The 13,132-nt window shown below is 38.3% G+C and overlaps 1 non-coding gene across 1 annotated transcript; it reads right to left on the reverse strand.

Annotated features, from left to right (window-relative positions):
* Positions 1-12,212: 12,212 nt before the first annotated feature.
* Positions 12,213-12,320, reverse strand: LOC130454862 (U6 spliceosomal RNA). The gene has a single exon (XR_008912649.1). It is a non-coding gene; the product is annotated as a U6 spliceosomal RNA (small nuclear RNA).
* Between the last annotated feature and the right edge of the window lie 812 nt (positions 12,321-13,132).

A 13,132-nucleotide genomic window follows, 5' to 3' on the forward strand; every position in this document is an offset into this window, starting at 1 on the left:
GAGAGGCAACCTGATGGCACAGTAGATAGAGCAGTAGATTTGGACCAAAGCTGGAGTCTTACTCCAAGCACTTTCTTGCTATATGACACTGGGCCAGTTACATAACCTCTCTCAGCCTCAGTTTCCTCATCTATAATATGAGGACAAGAATTGTACCTGCCTCCCAGGGTTATTGTGAGAATCAAATGAAACAACTGAAATGATTTGCAAACTTTAAAGTGTTATTGATGCATGATAACAATAATTGTCATAACTAGTATTTAAATAACACTTTTTCATTTCATATAAATTTTTTCATTTAAATTTATTGTCTTTAAATAAATTTTATCCTCACAAGCACGTTGGAAGAAAAATACAATTATCCTTCTTTTACAGAAAAGGAAACTGAACCATGGAAAGTCTAAGGACTTGCCCAAGGCTACACATCTAGACAGTGGCTGAATTTAGATTTGAACCCAGTTTGTTGCAACTGCAAGCCCAATATCTACTGCCCCTTCTGGCTGCTTCTCTAGGAATAATAGCTATGAATTAATCATATTTCTTTGTTTTTCATATTCTACCTTCTAGTTTACAGCAAGCTTGTAGATTTAGAAATAGAAAGGACTTTGGAACTTCTCTGGTCCAATCCAGTTATTTGACACAAGAAACTAAGGCCTAGTGAGGTGAAGTGATTTGCCCAAGCTAATAAATTTTTGCAGCTAGAATACCAGATCTGAAGTAAGAAAACTCATCTTCCTGAATTCAAGTCTAGCCTCAGACCCTTACTCCTTATGTGATCCTAAGCAAGTCACTTAACTAATCTGGTTTTCTCAGTTTCCTCATTTGTCAAATGAGCTGGAAACAGCAAATCACTCCTATATGGGGTCATGAAGAGTCAGACAGGTCTGAAAATAAATGAAGGACAAAAAAAAATCTAGGTAGCAAATTATTGAAGTAAGATTCAAACCTGAGTCCTCTAACTGTAAAAGTGAGGGCAATTCCCATTGCATCACAATGTGGCATAAACTTACTGGGACTATGGACTATCTTATTGTTGTCTTAATTTTTTCAGTACCTAGGTCAGTGCCCTGAACACAAATGCTTAACAAATGTTTATTACATTGAATTAAATAGTGAAAGATCAGAAGATGTGGGGGGGGCAGGGAGGGGGAAGCCCTGGACTTAGAATTGGAAAACGTGGTTCAAAACTTGGTTCTACTCTTTACTAGTTATGAGACAACACCTCCCCAAGTGCAAGTAGCCAGGCACTGGCCATACATTTCAATGATTTAGGAGATGGACAGACAGACAGACAGACAGACAGACAAGCATTTCCTTGTATCTCCATAAAGTTTAGTCATTTTTGAACCAGTGGATCAGTTACTGTGGTTGCCTAAGTCCTGAGTTCTTGATCCCCAGCCCAATCTAGCAAAGCTGGGAGCAAGGCACCATAAGACATATCATGGAGACACGAGAAAATCACTGGAGAATCTGAAACATACTGAGAACATGGAAACTAGCCAAAGGTAAGAGGCAAAGGCCTGGAGTCAGAAGAACCTGGATTCAAATATGGCCTCAGACACTTTCTAGCTGTATGACCCTGGGCAAGTCACTTAACCCTTTTGCCTAGCCCTTGCCCTTTTGAATTAGAGCTGTTACCAGAACAGAAAGGAATGGTTTAAGAAAAGTTGATAGACAAGAGAAGAAACTGGGAAGTAGTTCTTGGAACTTGAGAAAGACTGAAAACTTTAGAGTGCCTAAGAGAACAAACAGGAGTCATAATGGAGACAGCAATTCAGGAAAGATTTGTTGAGCTAACTGTGTTAGAGACTTTCATGCTGAGACGATAAATGACACTTTGTGGGTGGAAATTTATTACAAAAGGTCTCATGGAAAGAACTCCACAACTTCTCCTTCTGAAACAAATCCTACCTAATGGAGCAGATGCTTTTTAACTCTCCAAGCGCTATAGATTTGTAAGCTTTTTCAACTGGGGAGGATGTTCTCTTTCCTTATATAAAAGCTGCCTCTGTGCTATTGTGTCCTGTATACTTGTGAGTGAAGAGCTGATGGCACCAGCCTTCTGGGATATCTGGTGTAGAGAATTTCCCAGGTTTCTGGGTAGATGAGCCAATTAATGTGACCAGCCTCCTTTCTTCCCTACCCCCTACCCCACCAGCCAACTAGATATAATCTAGGTCTTTTATCCCGGGGGAGCTTTTGACTCAAGTTTTTCTCAAGCATGATGTACTCAACATACCAAAAGGAACTTTAAGTAAAAGAAGTTAAAATGACACCTATTACCCATTATGTGTTAGACAAACCACAGTGGTTCATTTTCCCCAAAGGCTTTTCAGGCTCTGACAAAAGTGACCCCAGCTACTTTCCAAGTAATTCATGTGAGGCACTTGTTGGGCAGGGGAAATTACCCTGGGCTGTCATTAACACGTGCCTTTGAGGAATTCCATACCCATTCTAGGTTAAGCTTCTTCCCAAGCATATTCCTCCCTCTAAAAGCTTAGATGACTTGATCTCAGCTCTCCTGGTTATAATTCCATTCTCTCCAACAACCATAGTGTCTGCTATGTAGTATAAAATATACAAACCTACTTCATGACACTTATGGTATAAATCAGAGGGGAAAAGTTATGCATACAAAGACCAATTGCATCTGTAGATCATCAGTTACTGAACATGATAGACTAGAAGAGAGCACTGGCCTTGGAATCAGAAAAGGGACAATAGGCTTTCAACTCAATTTATTATTAGATGAGTGATCTTGGGCAAGTCACTTACTATCTCTTGGGCTCAGTTTCTTCAGATGTAAAATAGAAATAAAAATACTTGCACTATCAACTTCAGATTGTTGGGAGGATCCAGTGACTGACCATATGAACAAATGAAAGTGTATTTTTTTAATATTGTCTACTTTGTTTATTTCCTTTATTTTACTCCAGTAACAAATCTACACATAAGTTTTCCATGGTTACATGATTCATGTTGTTTCCCTCTCCTATTCCTTCCCCTCTCCCTTAGTTGACAAGCAATACCACCAGGTTTTACATGTATCATCATTCAAATTCTATTGTTCATTTTTATAGATTAATTTTTTAAAACCAAAACCTCCAATAATATACCCAAATAAATGTTATAAATCATATGTTTTCCTCTGCATATCTTCTCCAATGATTCTTTCTCTAGATGTGGATAGCATTCTTGAAAATGTATTTCTTAAGCTCTTATTACATTCCACACTTTGGAAGAGATAGTTTCTGCCTTCGAGGACCCAATATTCTAATTCAGGGGAGAGGAAAGGGAATTCAGTGAGGTGGCTTAATGGAATGAGAGCCAGGTCAGAAATGAGAGGTCCTGGGTTCAAATGTGACCTCAGACACTCTCTAGCTGTGTGACCCTGAGCAAATCACTTAATTCCTATTGTCTAGCCCTTGCCAACTCCTGCCTTGGAACCAATACACAGTATTGATTCTAAAGCAGAAGTTAAGGGTTTTATTTTTTTTCTAATTGGGGAGCTAATACATACAGAAGAATGATGAACAGGGAAGATAGACAGATACATACATACATACATACATAAGTACATAGATAATTCTCTACATAAATATTCTAATTGGGGAAACAACACACATAGAAGAGTGGTCACCAGGGAAGAATAAAATACACTTAAATTCATTTTAATTTAATTCAACAAATTTATTAAGCACCTACCTAGTTGAAAACTTCGGTAAATGTTGGAACTGTTAACACTTAACATCTCAAGAAACAAGTATCTGCAGGTTGTGCGTGTATCAGAGCATGTCCATGTCTACATGCAAAATATACCAGTTATCTCATTAACAAAAGAATCAAAACAAGTTGAAGAACTGTGGTCAGATTTTCACAAATATACATTTCTAGATAGAGCTGAAAAGCACCTGGGAGGTCAACCAGTCCAACCCAGACGCAAAAAAGAATACACCTGACAAGTGGTCATTCGGCCTTTTCTTGAAGACCTCTGATGAGGAGGAGCTCACTACCTCTTGAGGCAGCCAATTCTATTGGGGACAGCTCTAATAACTAGGGAGTCTATCATTACATCATGCCTACATCTGCCTCTCTTTTACAACTTCCAACATGCCGTTTCTAGTTGTTTATCCAAATAGAACCAGTCCAGTTTCTCTTCTCCATGTTGCTTGCTTGCTTGGTTCAAGCACAAACACATCAACAACACTGAGCTCTCCAAGGTAAAGGACCCTATCACATACTGCCCTACCACTTCCCTTCTCTTTCTCTATACCCATTAACTACAATAGATCATAGACTCAGTAAATATTAGTCAATTTAGTTTGGACTTTGAAGGTTATGTCACTGAACAAGGCAGCACACTTGCAAGCATAAAGCAGGCTTACAGATGCTGATGACATATCACAGCCAACGTGTGTAAAGTGAGCCATCATTCATATCTGCCAAGGGCACAGATTCAAAAGTCAATATAATAGCCATAACTACCCTTAAGTGGGTTTGCTTTGCTTTCTCTAAAAAAAAGTCCTTCCTTCTATCTTTAATTCTTTTGTAATGTATGTTTATGCTTGTAGGTGCACAATTCCTTTAGAAGACAAGACTTCCCACAAGTGAATTAAAAACCCCTGGGAAGCTACCAAGGTAGGCAATCCTATGGTAGGAAGTGTACGAGAGAGCAGAAATAAGATAGAAGTTTCATCTTCAGGAAGCCACGATTCCCTTTTAAGAAAGCACACACAAGCCAGTGTGTAACCAAGGAATGTTCCCACGGGCTAACAATGGAGCTGCTCTGTGCTTGATGAATAGATGAACCTAAGGCTAAGTTTTGGAAGGCTACCTAGGGTGAAATGGAATGAAGACCCAAAGAGCCTAAAGAATGCTGAGAGCAGAAGTTCATGGGCAGGGGGCAAGAGTCTTTTATTTTATAGCTGTTTGCTCTATTGTGGCTGGATATGGGAGGGGGAGGGAAAAAAAAGCAAAGCAAGGAGTCACACAAGTCACCTATGTATATAGATAGGATCATAGATTTCCAACTGGGAGGTACTTTAAAGGCCCTGTAGTTCACCTCACTTGATTCATAGATGAGGAAATGGGAACCCACAGAGGTCAGGGTACTTCCCCAAGGCCATGTAAGTAGTTGAATGGTGTGGCAGCAGGTAGCATTGAGCTTGGAGTCAGGAAGTCTTTGTTCGGATTCAGTCTCAGATATTTGTTAGACAAGTGACTAAGCAAATCACTCAAATCTCTATCTGCCTCAGTTTCCTTTTCTGTCATATAAGCAAAATAATAGCTCTACTTTCCAGAGTTGTTGTGAGGGTCGACTGAGATATTTGTAATGTGCTTTGCAAACTTTAAAGTGTTCTATAAATGCTAGCTACCATTATTGCCATTTTATAATGTTATTACTATATAGAATCAGGAATTGAACCCACATCCTGTGGTTCCAAGAAGGTCTCTTCTCTTATAATAAAAGTAACTGATTTTAGAATTATAGAGAAAATGCCATGTAATGGGTAGAAAGGCAGCTTTGGATTCCAGAACAGCCCCATTCAAATCTTGGCCTCTTGTACATCCTCATTAAATTTCCCCACGCAAGTTGTTTAGCCTTTCAGTCCCCCAGACAATTCTCTAAGACTGGATTGCAGGTGTTCTGCCTCAAAGAAAGAGTTTGTTCATTAGTGAATTTTACCATACCAATAAAATTATGTCAAAGCTAAAGAAACAAACAAACAAAAAATCATCCTTCTGGGACAGACCTTAGAAGTCATCTAGTTCAATGTTGTCTTGGGGCCACAGGCTACATATTGACTTAATTTTGAAATGTAATATTCTTCTGCATATTCATTATTGTTAAATATTTCCCTATATATACATATATGTAAACATTTCTAATCTAGTTTGACCCTTTTATATAATAGAGAAAGAAATCAAGACCTAGAAATTTGCCCAAATAAATCCACACAAGTTAGAAGCAGGATCAAAACTAGAGTCCAGGTCTTTGGATTCCCATTTCACTGTTGATCAAGAGGTGGAAACAGCACTTAATACAGTACTAGGAACATTTTAGGGATTTACCAAATATTTATTGACTGATTAAATCATCTACAATTAATTTCTGTGATCAAATATCATAGTGGAAAGAAGGCAGTGATAGACACTGTTTTTCATTTTAAAAGGGTTGGACTGTGATTTCTCAAAACTCTCCTGTTCTCAGTCCTATGGTTAGTCACATTTCGGGCACTCGGAAGATAAAATTTAAGTTGGATAGTACCAAGAAGGCAATTATAAAGTTCATCCTTGTGCCCTGGCCCACTTGTACCCCTTTTGCTCTCACAGACCAGGTTTCCCAATTACCTGCCACCTTCTCCAAACCTGTTCTATGGAAGGAAAAGATTTGATCAATGTACTTACACTGCCTTCCTAAACCCAAAGAAATGGGCACCCCTTCCAGGTTCTCCAAAGATATATGGAAGACTATTTCAGCACTGGTATATTTTGACAAAGTCAATCTGGTGGAATTTAGACCTGAAATTTCTAGGAAGGGCAAACGTTGATGTAAATAGTGTTTCTCCTTTAAAGAATGAGGGGTTGTGAGGGACACATACAGCACCTGCTCCCAACTCCACATGCAAATGCATTACACCCATCAACCCATCATTCAGCTGTCAGTCTGCTCTTGGTCCCTTGGCTTGTCCTGAGGATTCATTAATTCAGCTTCTGTTCCTACCTCCTGTTTCTGTCTGCTTATCCAGCCCTCTTTTCTCAACATTCTGGCTTATAAAGTGGGGCAAGTCACTTAGCTTCCTCATCTACCAAATAAGGACAACAGCCCTTAAGGATCTTTGTTGGTTTCAATTGTGCCCAACTTTTTGTAATGCATTTGAAGTTTTCTTGGCAAAAAATTCTGAAGTTTTAGCAAGTAGGAGTCCAGCATTGAAGCTGAAGCTCAAATCCTGGCTCTGTCCCTTATTAGTCATTTGACTTTGGGTAAGTCATTTCCCCTTCTCTGGACTTCAGTTTCTACATATAGAAAATGATGGGATTGAACTAAATCAGTAATTGTTGTTGTTCAGTTGTTCAGTCATGTCTGACTCTCCATGATCCCATGGATCACAGCACTCCACTATTGTTCATGGGATTTTCTTAGCAAGGATACTGGAGCAGTCTGCCATTTTCTTTTCTGATGGATTAAGGCAAACAGAAGTTAAGTGACTTGTGTTAAGATTAAAATTTAGGCCAAACTGTGGCAGGTAAAAATTAATTTCTCTCTGCTAGAAGTATTATGTTTTTATGAGGTTTATTAAAGATTAAGAACTTAAGAAAATACAAGTGAGAAAGCATGTGCCTAGGTGGGCTGAGAGGCCCATTCAATTTCATTTACATCATGAGAGATGCGTCTGCTTGGAAGCAGAAACAGGAAGAGCGCTGGTAGACTTTACAACCAGTTTAAATAGAAATTTTTGATCTCGCCCAAGTGGGGATCTCAGTGAGATTACAAAGCATTCTGGGAAGTAGCCAAGGACTTCTGGGGATTGGCGTCCAGGGTTCAAATCTCCATTTTTACACTTGCTCAGGATCACATACTTACCAAGTGTCTGAGTATGGATTTGAATTCAAGTCTTCTTGACTCCAGGTCCAAAGCTCTATCCATTAAGCCACCTAGCTACCTCCTAAGCATATAGAGTGGCTTGCCCATGGTCACATAACTAGTAAATGTCTAAGGCTGGATTTGAACTCATCTTCCTGATTCTAAGCCCAACTCTCTATCCATTGAGCTACCTAGCTGCATCCATCAGCAGTGTCAAAGTCAATAGAAACAGAAAGACATAAGTAAAGAGTCTCTAAGAGCAAATACTGCTTGAGAGACAGATGCTAGCATTATGTTGTATTTTATTTATGCTGTTAAATGTTTTCCAATTACATTTAAGTCTGGTTCAGGCATAGCTAGAGAGTGTTTCAGAACACATATCCCTCCACCTGTGTTTGATGTAGAACCTGGCAGGATTGAGAAAGGCCTCCTGGAGGAGGTGGCATTTGAGATGAGCTCTGAAGGGTGCAAGAGATTCTACAAAGAAGAGAGTGTGTAAAGGGAAATGGAATGCTCCATGTAAGGAACAGCAAATACAGCAGGTCAGTTTGACCAAAACATACAATTCATAATCAGGAAATAAAGTGAAGTCAATCTCAGAAGATGGAGACAGTCAGATGCTGACAGATTTTAAATGCCCAACAGAGAATTTTGTATTTCAAACTGGAGGCAGCAGGGAGCCTCTCGTGTTTTTTGAACAGGGAAGTGATTGGTACTTTAAAAATATTAGCTTAGCAGCTATATGGAGAGTAGATTGGAGAGAGGAGAGACATGACCCATTAGGAAACTACTTGAGTATTTCAAAAGAAAAGAGATGAGGACCTGAATTACTGTCGTGGCTACATAAGTGACAGGAAGATGTGAATGGCAAAAAGGAACTGATAAGAGATAAATACAGAGAAATATCCGATTCAACTAATATTTTCTAAATAACTACTCTATAAAATACTGCTAGGAACTGAAGATAAAGAAAGGGAATGGAAAAATAAGCACCACACTGTGCCTGTCTTTATGTTCTGAAAGGAAAGTTAGACACGTATGTAATACTAACAAGCATGATTCATTGCAAAGAGTGGTAAGCAAAGAGGAGAGTCCCAAATGAAGTCCTTTGAGAAGGTTGAGGAAGGTGCAATCACTCTAAATGAAGGAGTTTGGTGAGAGTTGATGGAGGGTAGTGGCATTTCAGCAAATGGATAGAAAATTTTCCAGTTATGAATACAGTCAAGAATAGACAGGATAAGATCAGCACCAAGCAAGGATTAGAATATAGGATGGATAGTGGTGGTGTCATTTTCAGTAGGATCTAACTCTTCATGACCCCATTTGGGTTTTCTTGGCAAATATATTGGAGTGGTTTTCCATTTCTTCCTCCAACTCATTTTTATAGATAAGGAGACTGAGGTGAACCAGTTTAAGTGATTTGTCCAAGATCATACAGCTGGTAAGTGTCCATGGCCATATTTGAACTGAGGAAGGTGAGTCTTCCTGTCTCCAAATCCAGCTCTCTACTCCCTGTACCACCTAGCAGCCTGCCTAGAACAAACAGTATAAAATGAAATAAGATGAGGTAAAGAGGCCTGGATTCAGATTATGGAGAGACTTAAATAAACAAAATACAGAGCTTATATTTTATCTGATGGGCCATTAGGAACCATGGAAGACTGAGCAGTGGAGTAGCATAGTCAGACATGCATTTGAAAGAAAATTTTGTTCGCAAAAGAGAGGAAGCTGAAAGCCAGGATACCAGAACAGGATCAGACTTAGGGCTGGAAAGGGATCTTGGAGTTCACTGAGTTATAGATTCTTCATTATACCATTGAAGAAACAAGGGCACAGAGAAGCTAAGCAACATCTGCCTGTGGCCACACAGCTCCCAAGACAGAATTTCAATCCAGGTCTCCCTGATTGAAAGTTCATCCTATACCCCACACTAACTGTCTAAAGGAGTGTATTGGAATAGGTAGGTAGCATCAAGCCTAAGGATGAGAGGTCCTGCATTCAGATTTGGCCTCAGATGCTTCTTAACTATGTGACCCTGGTCAAGACACTCAATCCCCATTGCCTAGTCCTTGCCACTCTTCTGCCCTAGAAACAATAAATAGCATTTGATTCTAAGACAGAAGGTAAGGGTTAAAAAAAAAAAGAATTGATACTAGGACAGAAGATAAGGGTTTAAAAAAATAAAATAAAATATAAGAACTTCTTAGAGAAATCCTTAAGAAAGGTAGCAAGAGACTGAATCAGAATGGTGATGATATGAAGATAAAGGAAATAAAGGAAACAACAGATGGTCAGGATATTACAGAGGGAACATTGACAGGAACTGGCAACTAAATGGACCATTGGGAATGAAAGATCAGAACAGAAGAATCAGAAATTCCTCTGAGACAACAAGCTTGGGAAACAAGATGGTGGTAGCGGATAATGGTAGCCCTCTGGGGTTGCCAAACCTGAAGGAGTCTGCTTTGAGAGAGGAAATCTAGGCTAGGGTACCATTTGGCTTGATCCAGCAGTAGGAGCTGAGGGAGCAGGTGAGCTACAGAGCTCCTTTGAGAAATAGTATTTATTTTGGTTTGTTTTGGACTAGCCCTAAAGTCTCTTTTTTATAAATAAACTCCTTCCACCAATAAACATGGGAACCTGTGCTGCAACTTAGAGTCTTTACAGAGGGTCTTTGGGAAGTTAAGAGCCTTGTCTATGGTCACCCAGTCAATATGGGTTGGATAAAGAGCCAGAATCCTGGTTGTCCTGATTTAGAAGTTAGTTCTTAATCTCCTATACCACTACCTCTCAGTGCTATATTGTTATAGTTAAAAAGTTCATATGGACAAGAAATGACAGGAAGAAAGAGACCTCCAACATTACCGTTTAGGAGTACAAAGCCTTCATAGGTTCCCACACATATTCTTTCTTAAAGAGTCCAAGAATGAGACATGCTAGAGGGGACCAACGTAACAAATTACCAGCTCTCGAGAGGAAGTGCCTAAAGGCGTTAAATACTCCCATATCAGGTCCTCAAGTCAATATAACTTTAGGGCAAGCTTGGACCAATAAGTAAAACCAGTTATGCTGAAATAAAGTTATCAGAATATTTTTTCCAAAACAATTTAATGGACCCCAGTTTAAGAGATCTTGATCTGGATTACAGCTTGGGTGTCATTTGAGAAGGAGGCGTTGCCTGCCATTGTTGAGGAGGTAAAAGGAAAGAAAAATGAACCTTAGAATATGTGAAGCCTATGTTCTGTGGACTCTTAATTCTTCCCTGTGTTTTCAGCAGGAAAGCTAAGTGGCACAGTGGATAGAGTGCCAAGCCTAGAGCTAGGAAGACTCATCAGAGTTCAAATCAGTCTCACACACTAGCTGTGTGACCCTAGGCAAGTCACTGAACCCTGTTTGTCTCAGTTTCCTCATCTGTAAAATGAGACAGACAAGAAAATGGCAAACCACTCTAAGATCTTTGCTAAGAAAACCCAAAGAGGGTTCATGAAAATCTGGATGTGTTAAGAGTAAATTTTAGGGTTGAGACTGAATATATTATTTAGTGGTCGCCAGGGATTTAAATTCTAAATCCCAATGAAGTACTCAAGTCAGAATGGGATTTTATTGTGGTTTATTTACAATAGAAGGAAGAAATTAAGAAGAAGGAGAAAGAGGGAAAGAGTAGATCTGCTCTGGCCTGGCCTGAGCCAGGGGGAGTTCAGAGGTCTCTCAGCCATGAGAGCAGATCTATCTATCTCACAGGGTTGTAAGGTCATAGATTTGGAGCTGGAAGAGGCCTTAAAAGAATATCCAACCTCTCTTTTTATAATTGAGGAAACTGTGGCCTAAATGGGGTAAGCTAGGTGGCCCAGAGCTCTAGGCTTAGAATCAAGAAGACTAGAGTTCAAATCTGGCCTCAGACACTTACTACCTATGTGACCTTGGCAAGTTCTCTAAGTTTCATCAACTGTAAAATGGGGACAATAATTTAAAAAACCTATTTCCCAGGTCATTATAAAGATTACAAGAGATGCCTGGCACCTAACAAGTGTTACATAATTGTTAGTATTTATTTTCATTGCTATTATTGTTATTTTTTGTTCAAGCTTTCACAGGTTAAGGGTAATAGAACTGAGATTCATCCTTAGGGCTTTTTACTCTAAATCCAGTTTACCACACCTTAGGAAAGATCAAATTAGATAATATATAATATGCTTTTAAAAAATTAATTAATTTTGTTTATTACATTAAAATATTTAGGTAATTCCCTCCCTCTCTCCCCTCACCCCATTAGAGAAGGCATCATTTGGCAAAAATATATGTGCATATATATAAAATTATATTTTATTTCTATTTTATCAGTTGTTTCTCTGGAGGTGGACATAGGTCATTCCTCAAACAATATTTTTCTTGCTGTATATAGTGTTCTCTTGGTTCTGTTCATTTCATTCTTGAATATTTCATGTAGGCCCTTCCATATTTTTTATCTTTTTATTCATTTATTTTATTTATTAATTTTTAGATTAATTTGATTAAAATTAAAATTTAATTAAAATTAAAAATTAATTTAATTAAAATTAAAATTTAATTTAAATTAAAAATTAATTTCATTTTTAATATTTTTATTTTATTTACATGTAATGGTTTTTTAAATATGGGATGCTTCACAAATGTGCATGTCATCCTTGCACCAAGGGCCATGCTAATCTTCTCTATAGTGTTCCAATTTTAGTGTATGTGCTACCAAAGTAACCACCCTCCCTTGTTTGTTTTTTAATTAAACTGTCCATCATTTCTTATGATACAGTAGTATTCCATCACATTCATATGCTACAACTTGTTTAATCATACCCCAATGTTGGGCATTCCTCAATTTCCAGTTCTTTGCCATCTTACAGAGAGAACTGCTATAAATGTTTTAGAACATGTAGGTTCTTTTCCTTTTTCCCGATCACCTTAGAAAATAAATCTAATAGTGGTATTACTGGATCAAAGGGTATAAACAGATTTATAACTCTGGGCATAATTGCAGATTGCTCTCCTTAATGGTTGGATCAGTTAACAATTCTGCCACCAATGTATTCGTGTCCCCTTTTTTCCATATCCCCTCCAACATTTGTCATGTTGATCTTTTATCATTTTAGCCAATCTGATAGGTGTGAGATGATATCTCAGAGTTGTTTTGATTTGCATTTCTGTAATCATTAATGATGTTGAGCATTTTTTCATATACTTATGTAAGCATTTGCTTCTTCATCTAAAAACTGTTCATAGCCTTTGACTATTTACCAATTGGGAATATAATATGTTTTATGTACTCACAAAGCATAATAGAAATGAGTTCTTATTAACCAAAATGAGAGAGTGAGTGATAGACATAGAATTGAATCCAGCCTTTTGACTCCAAATCCAATTATCTTTCCCTTATACTACCTTGTTTCGAAGGAAGTCATACTTCGTCCTCACCACATTTTTTCAGGAACCTGTTATCCCCATTTATAAAATGCAGAAGCTAAAACACAGTTTGATCAAAGGACTTGTTCTACAGAACCCCATAATCCAAGAGAT

Source organism: Monodelphis domestica, chromosome 5 (genome assembly GCF_027887165.1).
Source record: "Monodelphis domestica isolate mMonDom1 chromosome 5, mMonDom1.pri, whole genome shotgun sequence".
In the NCBI taxonomy this organism is placed as follows: domain Eukaryota; kingdom Metazoa; phylum Chordata; class Mammalia; order Didelphimorphia; family Didelphidae; genus Monodelphis; species Monodelphis domestica.